Raw genomic sequence first — 14141 nt, 5'->3', positions numbered from 1 at the left:
TTATATTGTAATCCTACAGATATAAGTATCACTTTTCAATTAGCTTTTTGAATCTTTTCTGTACCTGTCCATGACCATTTAATGATATATGTACAGGGACTCAAGTCTATTTGGATCTCAGCTGTTTCCAGCTTAACATTATAAGGAGTGTATTCTAAATACTCCTATAAAGATCGGAAGTGGAACACGTCACACTTGCTAATATTTAAATCAATTTGCCAGAAAATTGCACGTTCACTTAATCTATGAATATCTGGTCAAATTTCTTGCTTCCATCTCAACTGATTATAATGCCGCCTATCTTTTTTGTCATCGTCAAACTTGGATGTGTGGCTCTCAATCCCATCAAGTGAGTCGTTAATGAAATCGGTGATTAGTTGAGGCCCCAAAAGTGATCAATCAGAGACACCACTCGTCATAATCTGCCAATTAATGTGCCTGATCATCATCTGTAAATTTTGTCTCCTGTCGTGCCACCAATTTCCTAACCAGGTCAATAATTTGCCTTCAATTACATGCATTTCAAATTTAGCCCAATGTCCCATATGCGGGACTTTATCAAATGTCTTTTGCTCCATGTCTACAAGCTAATAATAAATTGTGAACTGGGACTCATAAACCTCTTTGGTCCTCAACAGTTACTAGCTTCCCATTATTTAGAAAATACTCAGAACTATCTTACGTTGTTCCAAACTGGGTGGTGTAGCACTTGCGTACAGTGAACTCGATTTGACTTTGTTTTGCCGGCTTACTATGTCTATCTCTGACGATTTGGTTACATCCATTTCCCAACTGCACGACGAGCGGACCGTCTAACTTAGTGCGATCTTCAAAATACGATCTACAGTGCTCCATCGCTCCATCCAAGTCAATCATAAATACGGTGAAAAGTTGATGATCTAATACAGATATCTGGGGGACGGCACTTGTCACATCTGACGCCGCTGCTAAAGAGCATGTCTTTTGTGGGTGGGTTAATATTTCTGAAGTGATGGCGGTCTGAGGCAGTCACTCTGGATTTGTGGGAGAAATGTGCTGTACAGGCTGGATTATGGACAAGTAAATTGAATTTGCAGGAGATACAATGACGCACTGCAGCCAATGAAAGTACTTTTGTGAGCTGGGGCTTGCAAAAGCCTGGCTAGCTCAGTCGGGAGAGCATCAGACTTTTTATCTGAGGTTCCAGGGTTCAAGTCCCTGTTCGGGCGCTGCGTTCAATTTGCGATACTCAACTCTACATTCGCGCTTTGATCCTTTAACAAAGAAAATAACAACAGGAGCAGGCTGTTTAACGCCTGCAGCCTTTCTGCCATTTAATTAAATCATCGATCGATATCCCTTTGCTCCAGATCCCTGAATACCTTTGGTTAACAAACATCTCTCAATCTCAAGTTTAAAATTGACAATTGACCCAGATTAAATTGCTGTTTGTGGAAGTGTGTTACAAATTTCTGTCACACAAACTTCTCTCCTGAAAGGCTTGGATCTAATGTTGAGGATATGGCCCCTACTCCCAGGTGGGTCAACCATCAGAAATAACGTCTCGCTATCGACACTAGCAGTTCCACTTAATATCGTGAATACTTCAATCAAATCACCACTTAAGCTTCTAAATTCCAGGGCAAAAAACCCGAGTTTGTGCAATATCCCTTTGTAATTTGTCCCTTGGACTCTATGGGCTGGATTTTGCTACGGGGGGCGGGTTTGGATCGTGTTCCCCACATTTCGGGCTGGATTTTGCTAGGGCCGTGGAGGCGGGATTGGAGACGTGTGGCGGATAAAAATCGCAAAACTGGCGTGCGGGCGCAAACCCGCCTCCATGCAATTTTCCTAAATTCGTGTCTGCTGGTCCCGACTCCGTCCCGCCTCCAGGAGGCGGGATAGGCCCTTAAGGCCCTTAACAAGCCCTCAATTGGCTCTATAATCCCATTTTCCTATCCAGTTGCAAGTTTAATCGTTTTCCCACGTGAAACACGCCTGGTGGGAAACACACAACTGAACCCTGGCGCGAGCACAACTGGCTTGTGGAGCAGCAGCTGCAGCTCAACCATTAAATGGCAGATTTCAACAGGCTTTAATTGCAGGTGGCATAACTTTGCTCTCGCAGGTCTGGGGGATCTTTCAGAAGGCTTCCCAAAGCTCTGGAAGTTTGCAGCCTGACAACCATCTCCAGTGTGACCTCCTGGGAAACCCCTCTCGCCACCTTCACTGAGCGCTTCCTCAACTGAGGCATCTACCAGAAGCATGGGAGCTTTTTTTGGCCTGCCCTTCTGGATATTACATGAGGCCGCCCAACAGCAGCAGCAACAACAGTTGCGCCAAGCTGCTGCTGCCCCACCTGAGGATGCACAGGCCAGAAGGGGCCAGCGCATGGAAGTCCGTCGGCGCAGGAGATACCCCCCAAACAGGGTCTAAAGACGCAGGGTCAGCTACCTCGACATGTCTGAGCGGCAGTGCCAAAGGCGGCTCCGACTTTCGCGAGAGATAGTGGCTGACATCTGCGCAATGCTGCAGCAAGACCTGGAGCCCAGAGGAGCAGCTGGACACCCCTTATCAGTGGCCGTCAAAGTCACCATCGCACTCAACTTTTTTGCCTGAGGCTCATTCCAGGGATCAGCAGCAGACATCAGCGGCATCTCACAGGCGGCCGCACACACCAGCATCAAGCGGGTAACCGATGCCCTCTTTGCCATCGCGCACAATCACATCAATTTCACCAAGGATCTTGCAAGTGTCATGGCGAGAGCTGTTGGATTTGCGAATCTTGCAGGCTTTCCAAGGGTGCAGGGCATCGTTGATTGCACACATGTGGCCCTCAAGGCTCCCCATCGCAATCCTGGTATATTTGTCAACCGCAAGGGGTTCCACTCCCTCAACGTTCAGCTGGTGTGTAACCACAAGGAGGAAATTTTGCATGTTTGTACCAAGTACCCTGGCAGTTGCCATGACTCCCTCATACTGTGCCAGTCTACTGTGCCTCCGCTATTCAGTCCGCCAGACCAACTGAACGGATGGCTACTTGGAGACAAGGGCTATCCCTTGAGGACGTGGCTATTGACGCCGCTGAGGAGCCCATCCAACGCAGCTGAGGAGAACTACAACTCCAGCCACCTTTCCACCAGAGCCATGATCGAGCAGACCATTGGTCTGCTGAAGATGCGCTTCAGATGCCTGGATAGATCAGGTGGAGCCCTGCAATACTCAGCAGCCAGGGTCTCCAGAATCGTTGTGGTTTGCTGTGTGCTTCACAACATGGCACAGCGTCGTGGCTTGCAGATGGCCGAGGACCAAGTGGCTCCTGACATATCCTCCTCAGATTAGGAGGAGGAGGGGGAGGAGGAGAGCGAAGATGAACATCTTGCAGAGGCTCATCAACCAGCGGCAGCAGTGCACGAGAACATTGGTGGCCGGCATGCAAGGGATGCGCTCATAGTGGCCAGATTTGCTGAGCCTCGCCCATGAGGGACTAGTGCCTCGCATCCTTTTACCTGAGCACTGACAATAGCCAGGGAGCAGCTGAGTTCTAGCGATGTGACCACCATACTGACCTCAAAGTGAAAGTCCCATTCGCGAAATGACACACGCCACAACTACAGCAGTAGCCAACAGATGTTTTAATCACATTATTCTGATGGCTTTCAACCATAACACATTAAATTCCACCCAAGTGACTACCCTTGTGACTATTTGTGCAGTTTATTTCTCTTACGCGTGCTCCTACGTAGTGGTACCCCAGTGGCATCAGCAGATGTGGAGGCCCCTTGCTCACTTCCTTGCTGCTCCTGTCTGGACACCTTTGGCGGGTGTCCTCTGGTGTTGCGAGCCTGTAAGGGCTGCGCAGCAGTCTGCTGCTCCTGCGGCTGTGCAGGGGTTGAGAAGCCGATCTCACTTGGGTGCTGACTCAGGTGGGGCTCTGACGGAGGACTTGTCAGTGGCATGGAAGTTTGAGCGCTTGGAGAGGAGCCCCCACCTCCTTGTTCTCTGCCACCATCATCCCTCTCATGGGTCAGGTCCCCCTCAGCGCTTGCAAGTGGCGAGAGAGCACCTTGCTGCACATCAGGGGAGCCATGGGGACCCGTGTCGGGACTGGCAGTCCTTCTCAGAGGGACTGCCATGAAGGTCTGGTTTCTCAGTTCAATAGCTGCGCATCGCTCCTCCAGAGATGTCAGTCTAGTCTGAACACTCATCATGTTTTCAACACTCGCGCGACGTATCTCCTCCATGGCCGTAGCCATCCTTTCCGTGGTAATGCGTTGATGCGCCAATGACTCCACAAAGGCTCTGCTCATGTTAGCGGCGGACTCCTCCATTCGCTCCACACTCGCAGCAGCCCTGGAGACAAAACCTGCCAGAGACTCCTGCATATTTTCCTGGAGTGCCATCACCGCTGATACTGTGGATGGACCCAGAGGCAGAGGGTCGACATGCAGCTGAGCCGAGCTGGGAGAGTGCTGCGCCCTCCGACTAGGACTCTCCACTGCTGTCCCTGTCTCCACCATCTGCTGAGGCTCACTTGTGAGCTGTGATACACCAGGTGACGACACTACTCTATGTCCCGAAGGTCCCACCGAGGTGTCAGTGTCTGCGCTGGTGCTGGGTGCGTTGCGTTCTGCTGACGCTGCGCCCTCAGAGGTTGCAGCTTCCTCTCAGGAGTCTGGTAGCTGAGGCTGAACCTCCTCCTGCGTCCTGGAGACGGGAGCTTGCGATGGACCTGTGGGGGAGTAAAGGAAAGTGTCAGAGTTGAGAGGCCAGTGTTACCTGCACAGTGCTTATTGCAGATGATCAAAGGTCCATCTGTTAGAGCTTCCAAGTCATTATCAGCGAGTCATGCAATGCAATTGAGAGAGTTGGAAAACTCATCTGTCACCAGCTTGCTCTGCTGCACCGGTCTCTCCGTCCCCCACTTGTGTGTCCTCCTGGATGCCGACGATCTCCAGGACCGCCTCCTCCCATGGGGTCAGCTGGGCTAAGGAGGCTGCCCCTCCCCCTGTCTTGGCTCGCTCTGCTCGGTTGTGAGCTCTCTTTTCCTGCAATGGGGGAGACAAGTGGAGTTTGAGCGAGAATGAATGAGTGAGTGTAGAGAATCGATGGCATAGATGCTTAGAAGGAGAGAAAGATGGAGTGAGATGGCAAGGCCAACGGCCCTCCCTATGTGATGTATGTTGCTTTCATAGCATGACAGTGATAGGGAGTGTGAGGGCTGCATAGTCCATTAGTTAGGTGAATGTGATCATAGAGAGAGAGGGAGTGGGAAAGGGTGCATGGATGTCAGTGTCAAGTGGGATGTGGAGGAAGAGATTGGTAAAGCTGAGAGCTGGTGAGGAAAGGCAATGGGGATCAGATTAAGAGTGATGGGAACAACATACTCACTTTTCCAGTGCGCAGAAGGTCATGGAAGCGTTTGCGACATTGGATCCATGTCCTGATGGTATTGCTGGTGGCGTTCACCTGCTCTGCCACCCTCAGCCACACAGCCTTGGTTTGCTGGGGTGGCTTCTTCCTCCCCGAGGAGGGGAAGAGCACCTCCCTGCTCTCTTTCGCTCCCTCCACCAATGCCTGGAGGGCTGCCTCGTCAAATCTGGGGGATGCCTTCCTCCGATGTGTCGGTATGACTGATGATGTTCGCAGCAGCTGCCAGGGCCAGAAGTTGGCAATCTGCTGAAGTGAGCAAGGCTTGTGGAAGCCATTAAATGAAGCAGCAGTGATGATGTCATCGGAGGCGAGGTTCCCACCTGAAAAGCTCTCAGGCTCGGGGTTCCCACACGTGGGGAATCAATTGGGCTATTAAAACAAAATTGCATCAGTTTCCCACATCGTTCAGAATTCGTGTGGGAAACACGAAGGGCTGGATTTTGCTACGGGGGCGGGTTGGAGTCGTGTTCCCCACATTTCCTGTTTCCCACACGAATTCTGCACGATGTGGGAAATTGATGCAATTTTGATTTAACAGCCCAATTGATTCCCCACGTGTGGGAACCACTAGCCAGAGAGCTATTCAGGTGGGAAGCTCGCCTCTGATGGCAGCACGGCGGCGTAGTGGTTAGCACTGTTGCGTCACAGCGCCAGAGACCCGGGTTCGAATCTGACCTCGGGTAATTCTCTGTGTGGAGTTTGCACATTCTGCCCGTGTTTGCGTGGGTTTCCGCCGGGTGCTCCGATTTCCTCTCACAGTCCAAAGGTGTGCAGGTTAGGTTGATTGGCTATGATAAATTGGCCCTGGCAGCTGCTGCTACCATCACCAATCATGGCGACACATCGGAGTAAGGCATCCTCCAGTTTTGACGAGGGAGCCCTCCAGGCATTGGTGGAGGGAGCGACAGAGAGCAGGGAGGTGCTCGTCCCCTCCTCGGGGAGGAAGAAGCCACCCCAGCAAACCAAGGCTGTGTGGCTGAGGGTGGCAGAGCAGGTGAACGCCAGCTCGAATAACAGCAGAACATGGATCCAGTGTGGTCACACTGGAGATGGTGGTCAGGCTGCAAACTTTAACATCGACAACTGCTTAAGCAAAAGTTAGAGCGACAAATGATAAACCAAGGAGGCAACTCAGTAACTGAATTTTGAACATCGACAACTGGTTAACCAAAAGCCAGAACGACAAATGATAAACCAAGGAGGCAACTCAGTAACTGAATTTTGAAAACATACAACTGGACAGCCAAATGCCAGAGCGAATAATGATTAACCAAGGAGGCAACTCAGTAACTGAAATTTCAAAGCGACAACTTGTTAACCAAAGAGGCAACTCATTAGCTGAAATTTAAAGGAGGCAACATCATTAACTGAATACTGGGCATTAATATTGGGGACGGTAGTCCGATGGGAATGTATTCGGCCGCCTTACCGGGGCCTCGGGTGCTGCTTTCCCGCTTGGGGAAACGAGTTGGGGTCGGCAAACTGCCTTGTTCATTGTTTGAAACACTGGTTAATGAGTTGTCAAGGTAGCAAATGATAAACCAAAGAGACATCTCAGTAACTGAAATTTGAACATCGACAACTGGTTAACCAAAAGTCAGAACGACAAATGATTAACCAAGGAGGCAACTCATGAACTGAATATTGAACATCGACAACTGGTTAACCAAAAGTCAGAACGACAAATGATAAACCAAGGTGGCAACTCAGTAACTGAATTTTGAAAACATACAACTGGATAGCCAAAAGCCAGAGCGACAAATGATTAACCAAGGAGGCAACTCATTAACTGAAAGCTGGGCATTCAAATTGGGGACGGTAATCCGATGGGAATGGATTCGCTCGCCTTAGCGGGGCGTCGGGTGCTGCTTTCCCGCTTGGAGAACCGAGTTTGGGTGGGCAAATGGTCATGTGCATTGTCTGCAACACGGGTTCGTGAGTTGTATTTGCAAGGCGAGTGTCCGTTCTCGGAAGCGAAGTTGATCGGCCGATCTCCAGTGTGAGCGGTTTTAATCTGTCCTCTTTGCAGTGTATCAATGGCTTTGGCTGGCCAAGGCGTTTTTTTCCGGCGTTGCTTCTGGGACTTGCTGCTGGGCTGGGCTGTTTCGAAAGGCCGGTGGCGGGCGGGCGGGCGCTCCTCCGAAGTTAGCCCGGGGGGTCCTCACGGCGGGGGATGTTTGCCCGGGTTGGCCGGGCGGCATTTGAACGCCTTTCACTCCCGACTCCCGTGTCCGATTTCGTTCGCGGACGGCTCGTTGGAAAGCCCCGGCGCTGGCACACACTATATTGCCAGGCTGGTCCCGGGCGCCTTCGGGAAAGTGTCGCCATCCCGTAACGGCTGCTGGGCCGTCGGTCAGCGGCAGCTTATCGGGGATAACTTCGGGAAGGAAAGTCCGATCCGGTCGGGGTCAACGGCAGCTGAACGGGGCGGCGAGGCCGCACAGAGCAGGACCAAGCGTGTGCAGATGCCGCTTTTTTCGGCCGAGTTACAGCCGTTGGCTGGAGACCGCTTTCCGACGTCTGAGAGACCGGGGCGAGGGGCAGCCTGCACGCGCCGGCTGCCAGAGCAAGCCAGGGGCAAGGGGCATCCAACGGTACCAGAGCGGAGTCGGTCCGACACCGGGAAGGCGGGTGCCCGTCGCTCCGAATCGAGCCCGGGGTTTTCGAGTGTGTAACTCGGAGGGCATTCGGACCCGGTTGCCCGGCACCAGTCGAACGCCTCTCGCTCCCGGCTCCCGTGTCCGATTTCGTTCGCGGACGGCTCGTTGGAAAGCCCCGGCGCTGCCGCACACTATATTACCAGGCTGGCCCCAGGCGAGTTCGGGAAAGTGTTGCCGTCCCGTACCGGCTGCCGGGCCATCGGTCAGCGGCAGCTTACCGGGGATAACTTCGGGAAGGAAAGTCCGATCCGGTCGAGGACAACGGCAGCTGAACGGGGTGGCCGGGCCGCACAGAGCAGTACCGGGCATGTGTAGCTGCCCCTCTCCCCGGCCGAGGTACAGCTGTTCGCTGGAGACCGCTTTCCGACCACTGAGAAGGCGGGGCGAGGGGCAGCCTGCACTCGCCTGCTGCCAGAGCAAGCCAGGTGCAAGGGGCATCCAACGGTACTGGAACGGAGTCAGTCCCACACAGGGAAGCCGGGTGCCCGTTGCTCGGAATCGAGCCCGGGGTTTTCCTGTGTAACAAGGCGGGCCTTTGCAACCGGTTCGGCCGGGCGGCAGTGGAACACACAGACACTCACATACACTGAGAGAGACAGAGAGAAGAGAGAGATACACAGAGTGATAAAGACAAAGTCAACTGAGTAACTGAAATTTGAATACTGACAACTGGGTAACCAAACGCCAGAGGGACAAATGAGTAACCAAGGAGGCAACTCAATAACTGAATACTTGGCATTCACATTGGGGATGGAAGTCCGATGGGAATGGATTCAGCCGCCTTACCGGGGCTTCGGGTGCTGCTTTCCCGCTTGGGGAACCGAGTTGGGGTCGGCAAATGGCCTTGTGCATTGTCTGAAACACTGGTTAATGAGTTGTCAAGGTAGGAAATCATAGACCAAAAGGGCAACTCAGTAACTGAAATTTGAACATCGACAACTGGATAACCAAAAGTCAGAGCGACAAATGATTAACCAAAGAGGCAACTCAGTAACTGAAATTTGAAAACTAACAACTGGCTAACCAAAAGGCACAGGGACAAATGAGTAACCAAAGAGGCAACTCATTAACTGAAATTTTAAAGTGGTAACTCAATAACTGAAATTTGAACATTACCAACTGGGTAACCAAAAGCCAGAGCGACAACTGGTTAACCAAAGTGGCAACTCAGTAACTGAATTATGGGCACTCACCGTTTGTCCGATGGGAATGGATTCGGCCGCCTTACCGGGGCGTCGGGTGCAGATTTCCCGCTTGGGGAACCGAGTTGGTCTCGGCAAATGGTCATGTGTGCATTTTCTGAAACAAGGGTGGCGTTCGACAGGGCAAGCCAAGACAAGTCGAATGGTGGCAAAACCGCCTCGCTCCGCTCCGTGAGTGCCGAGATATGGGCTTTTAAAGTGGGGCCGGTGGTCGGATCTCAGCTAGCCGGGAAATAAATGATCGAAAGCGGCCGAAATTAAAAAAAACATTTTGGACGTCGGCCGAGTTGTCCTTCGAAGGGGCAAGCGAAGCCGAGTCTAACACTGTGAAAACCGCTTCGATCCGCTGCGTGAGTGCCGAGATATGACCTTCCAAAGTGGTGCCGGTAGTCAGAAGGAAAGGGATTCGGCCGCCTTACACACCGAAGTCGAACGCGTTACTTTCCCGAGTCCCGTGTCCGATTTCGGTCGGGCATGGCTCGTTGGAAAGCCCCGGGGCTGGTGCAGACTATATTGCTGGACTGGTCCCGGGCGAGTTCGGCAAAGTGTCGCAGTCCCGTACCGGCTGCCGGGCCGTCGTTCACCAGACCGCTTATCGGTAATAACTTCGGGAGGGAAGGTCCGATCTGGATCAGATCAAAGGCACCTGAACGGGGTGGCGAGCCCGCACAGTCCAGTACCGGGCTTGTGCAGCTGCCGCTTTGCCGGGCCGAGGTACAGCCGTTGGCTGGAGACCGCTTTCCGACAGCTGAGACGGCGGCGCGGGTCCGGGCCTGCACGCGCGACCTACCAGAGCAAGCCAGAGGCAAGCGGCAACCAGGGGTACAGGAACGGAGTCGGTCCGACACCGGGAATCCGTTTGCCCGTCGCTCCGAAACGAGCCCGGTGTTATCGTGTGTGTAACTTGGCGGGCATTAGGACCCGGTTGCCCGGCGTCAGTCGAACGCCTTTCGATCCCGACAGCCGTGTCTGATTTCGGTCGGGGACGGCTCGTTGGAAAGCCCCGGCTCGGGCGCACACGATGTTGCCGAACTGGCCCCGGGCAAGTTCGGGAAAGTGTCGCCGTCCCGTACCGGCTGCCGGACCGTCGGTCAGCGGCAGCTTCTCGGGGATAACTTGGGGAGGCAAGGTGGGAGCTGGACCGGGTCAACGGCACCTGAACGAGGTGGAGGGGCCGCACAGACCAGTAGCTGCTTCTTTCCCGGGCCGAGGTACAGCCGTTGGCTGGACACCGCTTTCCGTCAGTTGGGTCGGCGGCGCGGGGCGGGTCCTGCACGCGCGAGCTGCCTGGGCAAGCCAGAGGCAAGGGGCAGCCGCGGGTACCTGAACGGAGTCGGGCCGACACTGGGAAGCCGGGTGTCCGTCGCTCGGAAGCGAGCCCGAGGTTTTCGTGTGTAACCTTGGCGGGCCTTTGGACCCGGTTCGGCCGGGCGGCAGTGGAGCACACAGACACTCACATACACTGAGACAGAGAGAAGAGAGAGATACACAGAGTGAGAAAGACAAAGTCAACTGAGTAACTTAAGTTTGAACATCGACAACTGGTTAACCAAAAGTCAGACCGACAAATGATTAACCAAGGAGGCAACTCAGTAACTGAAATTTCAATGTGGCAACTGGATAACCAAAGGGACAACTCGATAACTGAAGTTTCAAGGAGGCTACTCATTAACTGAAATTTGAACATCGACAACCGGTTAACCAAAGACACAACTCATTAACTGAAATTTCAAAGAGGCAACTCATTAACTGAAATTTGAACATCGACAACTGGTTAACCAAAAGTCAGAGCGACAAATGATTAACCAAGGAGGCATTTCATTAACGGAATACTTGGCATTCACATTGGGGACGGAAGTCCGATGGGAATGTATTCGGCCGCCTTACCGGGGCTTCGGGTGCTGATTTCCCGCTTGGGGAACCGAGTTGGGGTCGGCAAATGGACTTGTGCATTGTCTGAAACACTGGTTAATGAGTTGTCAAGGTAGGAAATCATAGACCAAAAGGGCAACTCATTAACTGAAATTTTGAACATCGACAACTGGTTAACCAAAAGTCAAAGCGACAAATGATTAACCAAGGAGGCAACTCAGCAACTGAAATTTGAACATCGACAACTGGATAACCTAAAGTCTGAGCGACAAATGATAAACCAAGGAGGCAACTCAGTAACTGAAATTTCAATGTGGCAACTGGATAACCAAAGGGACAACTCGATAACTGAAGTTTCAAGGAGGCAACTCAATAACTGAATATTGGGCATTAACATTAGGGATGGAAGTCCGATGGGAATGGATTCGGCCGCTTTACCGGGGCTTCGGGTGCTGCTTTCCCGCTTGGGGAACCGAGTTGGGGTCGGCAAATGGCCTTGTGCATTGTCTGAAACACTGGTTAATGAGTTGTCAAGGTAGCAAATCATAAACCAAAAGGGCAACTCATTAACTGAAACTTGAACATCGACAACTGGGTAACCAAAAGTCAGAGCGACAAATAAGTAACCAAGGTGGCAACTCATTAACTGAAATTTGAACATCGACAACTGGTTAACCAAAAGTCAGAACGACAAATTATTAACCAAGGTGGCAACTGATGAACTGAAATTTGGACTTCGACAAATGGTTAACCAAAAGTCAGAACGACAAATGATTAACCAAGGTGGCAACTCATAAATTGAAATTTTAAAATTGACAACTGGATAACCAAAAGTGGGAACTGATGTTTCGGACGGGTTTACAAACGGCAGGCTGACGCCCGGCAGAGTCCCGGGCTTCGGCTCCCTTGCGTAAGGGACCATTTCCGAAACGATTAAAGGCGAAAAATCCGAGTTCAGAGCGGAATTTTTTTTTCCCGTAATCGGCCGAACATTAAAAAAAATTCTCCTTTGCCGCCGAGCAGGGCGGCATTCGAACGGACACGGGAAGCCGCGTCTAACGGTGTAAAAACGGCTTGGCTCCGACGCGGGAGTGCGGAGATATGGCCGTACAAATTTGTACCGGAAATACGGAAGGAGAAAGATTTGACCACCTTTTGCGGGCCTCCGGTGATGCTTTCCGGCTTGGGAAAGTGAGTTGCTCCCGGCAAATTGACATGTGCATTTAACGATTTCGAGACATGATTAACCAAAACACGGAAGTCCGATGGGAAAAGATTCGGGTCATTTAAGCGGGCCTCCGGTGATGCTTTCCGGCTTGGGAAAGTGAGTTGCTCCCGCCAAATTGACATGTGTCATTTCTGGCAAGTGTCTCGGAACATAGTTTATGAGTTGGAGTTCGGGAAATCATTAACCAAGACGGAAGTCCCGATGAAGCAAAAAAAAAGGGCCATTTGCGGCGATTTGGGTGCTCCTGGTCGGATAGAGCTGGCCGTTTGACCCGCTGATTTGACACTTGTCATTTCTGGCAGGGGGGGTTGGCGGGGTACCTGGAGAATGGTAGGAGGTGGTTTTCTGAGACTTGGTCTGATTTCCAGATTACTGTCTAGGGCCTCCAGGTCTGCAGAGACCGACCCGGGCTGCCGTCCAACCGACTTTTAACCCTTTTTGGGTGGAAATTTATTTCCATTTTTAACCAATTTTCGGGTTTTTGGTCGGGCTTAAAAAATGGCAGCCTGACGCCTGGCAGAGGCCGGTGCTTCGGCTCCCTTGCGTAAGGGACCGTATTCGACCGGATTAAGCCCCGAAAATGGATCCAAATGTCGGCCGACCAAGTAAGCCTGCTGGGGAGAGAGATTAATGCCGGGCTGGGCACCTCATTAACCAGTGAAAAGTTTTGGCTGCTGGAGAGACTAAGTCCGAGCCTGGGCACATCATTAACCATAAATGAAAAAGACGAGGCCGAGACTGGAGCATGGCTAACTGATTAACCAAATTGGCAAGGCCCGGGCTGATACTGAGCGAGCCACCCGTGGCCAGGGGGCTGGATGGCGGGAGAGAATCTAACCCCCAAAATATGGAAGTCCGATGAGAAAATATTCGGCCGCCTTTTGCGGGCCTCGGCTGTTGCTTCCCTTCCTGGGAAAGTGAGTTGCTCCCGGCAAATTGACATGTGCATTTTTTGATTTCGAGACATCATTAAACAAAACACGGAAGTCCGATGGGAAAATATTAGGGCCCTTCAAGTGGGCCTCCGGTGATGCTTTCCGGCTTGGGAAAGTGAGTTGCTCCCGCCAAATTGACATGTGCATTTAACGATTTCGAGACATGATTAACCAAAACGCGGAAGTCCGATGAGAAAAGATTCGGCCGCTTCACGCGGGCCTCGGGTGATGCTTTCCGGCTTGGGAAAGTGAGTTGCTACCGCCACATTGACATGTGTCATTACTGGCAAGTGTCTCAGAACATAATTTATGAGTTGGAGTTTGGGAAATCATTAACCTAGTCGGAAGTCCCGATGAAGAAAAAAAAAAGTGCCATTTGCGGCGATTTGGGTGCTCCTGGTCGGATAGAGGTGGCCGTTTGACCCGCTGATTTGACACTTGTCATTTCTGGCAGGGGGGGTTGGGGGGGTGCCCGGAGATTTCCGGGAACACGATTTTCAGAACAAAATTCACTCAGCGGGAGCACTTTGAAAAGGCCCGAAAAGTGTTACTTTGCTAAAAGGCTCATTTTATGAATATAGAGACCTTTCCAAGAGTATTGGAAAGTCATATTAAATTGGTTTTGTGGTTTTTATGACTTAATGACAAAAACTCTAAGTGTGAATCTGAAATCGTAGACAGACAGCAGAAACATATAAATAATTCCAGCGTCTAAGTTTCATTTGTTGTCTGTCACACAGGTGCCTCAGAACCGGTCAGGGCCTGTGACCCCACTGAGCTTGTTTTATGGCTTATGCACACGCAGTGTTTGCACCAAGTTCCCCTGTGTTGT

Source organism: Somniosus microcephalus, unplaced genomic scaffold (genome assembly GCF_052327205.1).
Source record: "Somniosus microcephalus isolate GS21.2 unplaced genomic scaffold, FLI_Smic_1.0 scaffold30, whole genome shotgun sequence".
NCBI lineage: Eukaryota > Metazoa > Chordata > Chondrichthyes > Squaliformes > Somniosidae > Somniosus > Somniosus microcephalus.
The sequence above is the reverse complement of the archived record's forward strand: the minus strand, read 5'-3'. Positions refer to the sequence as shown.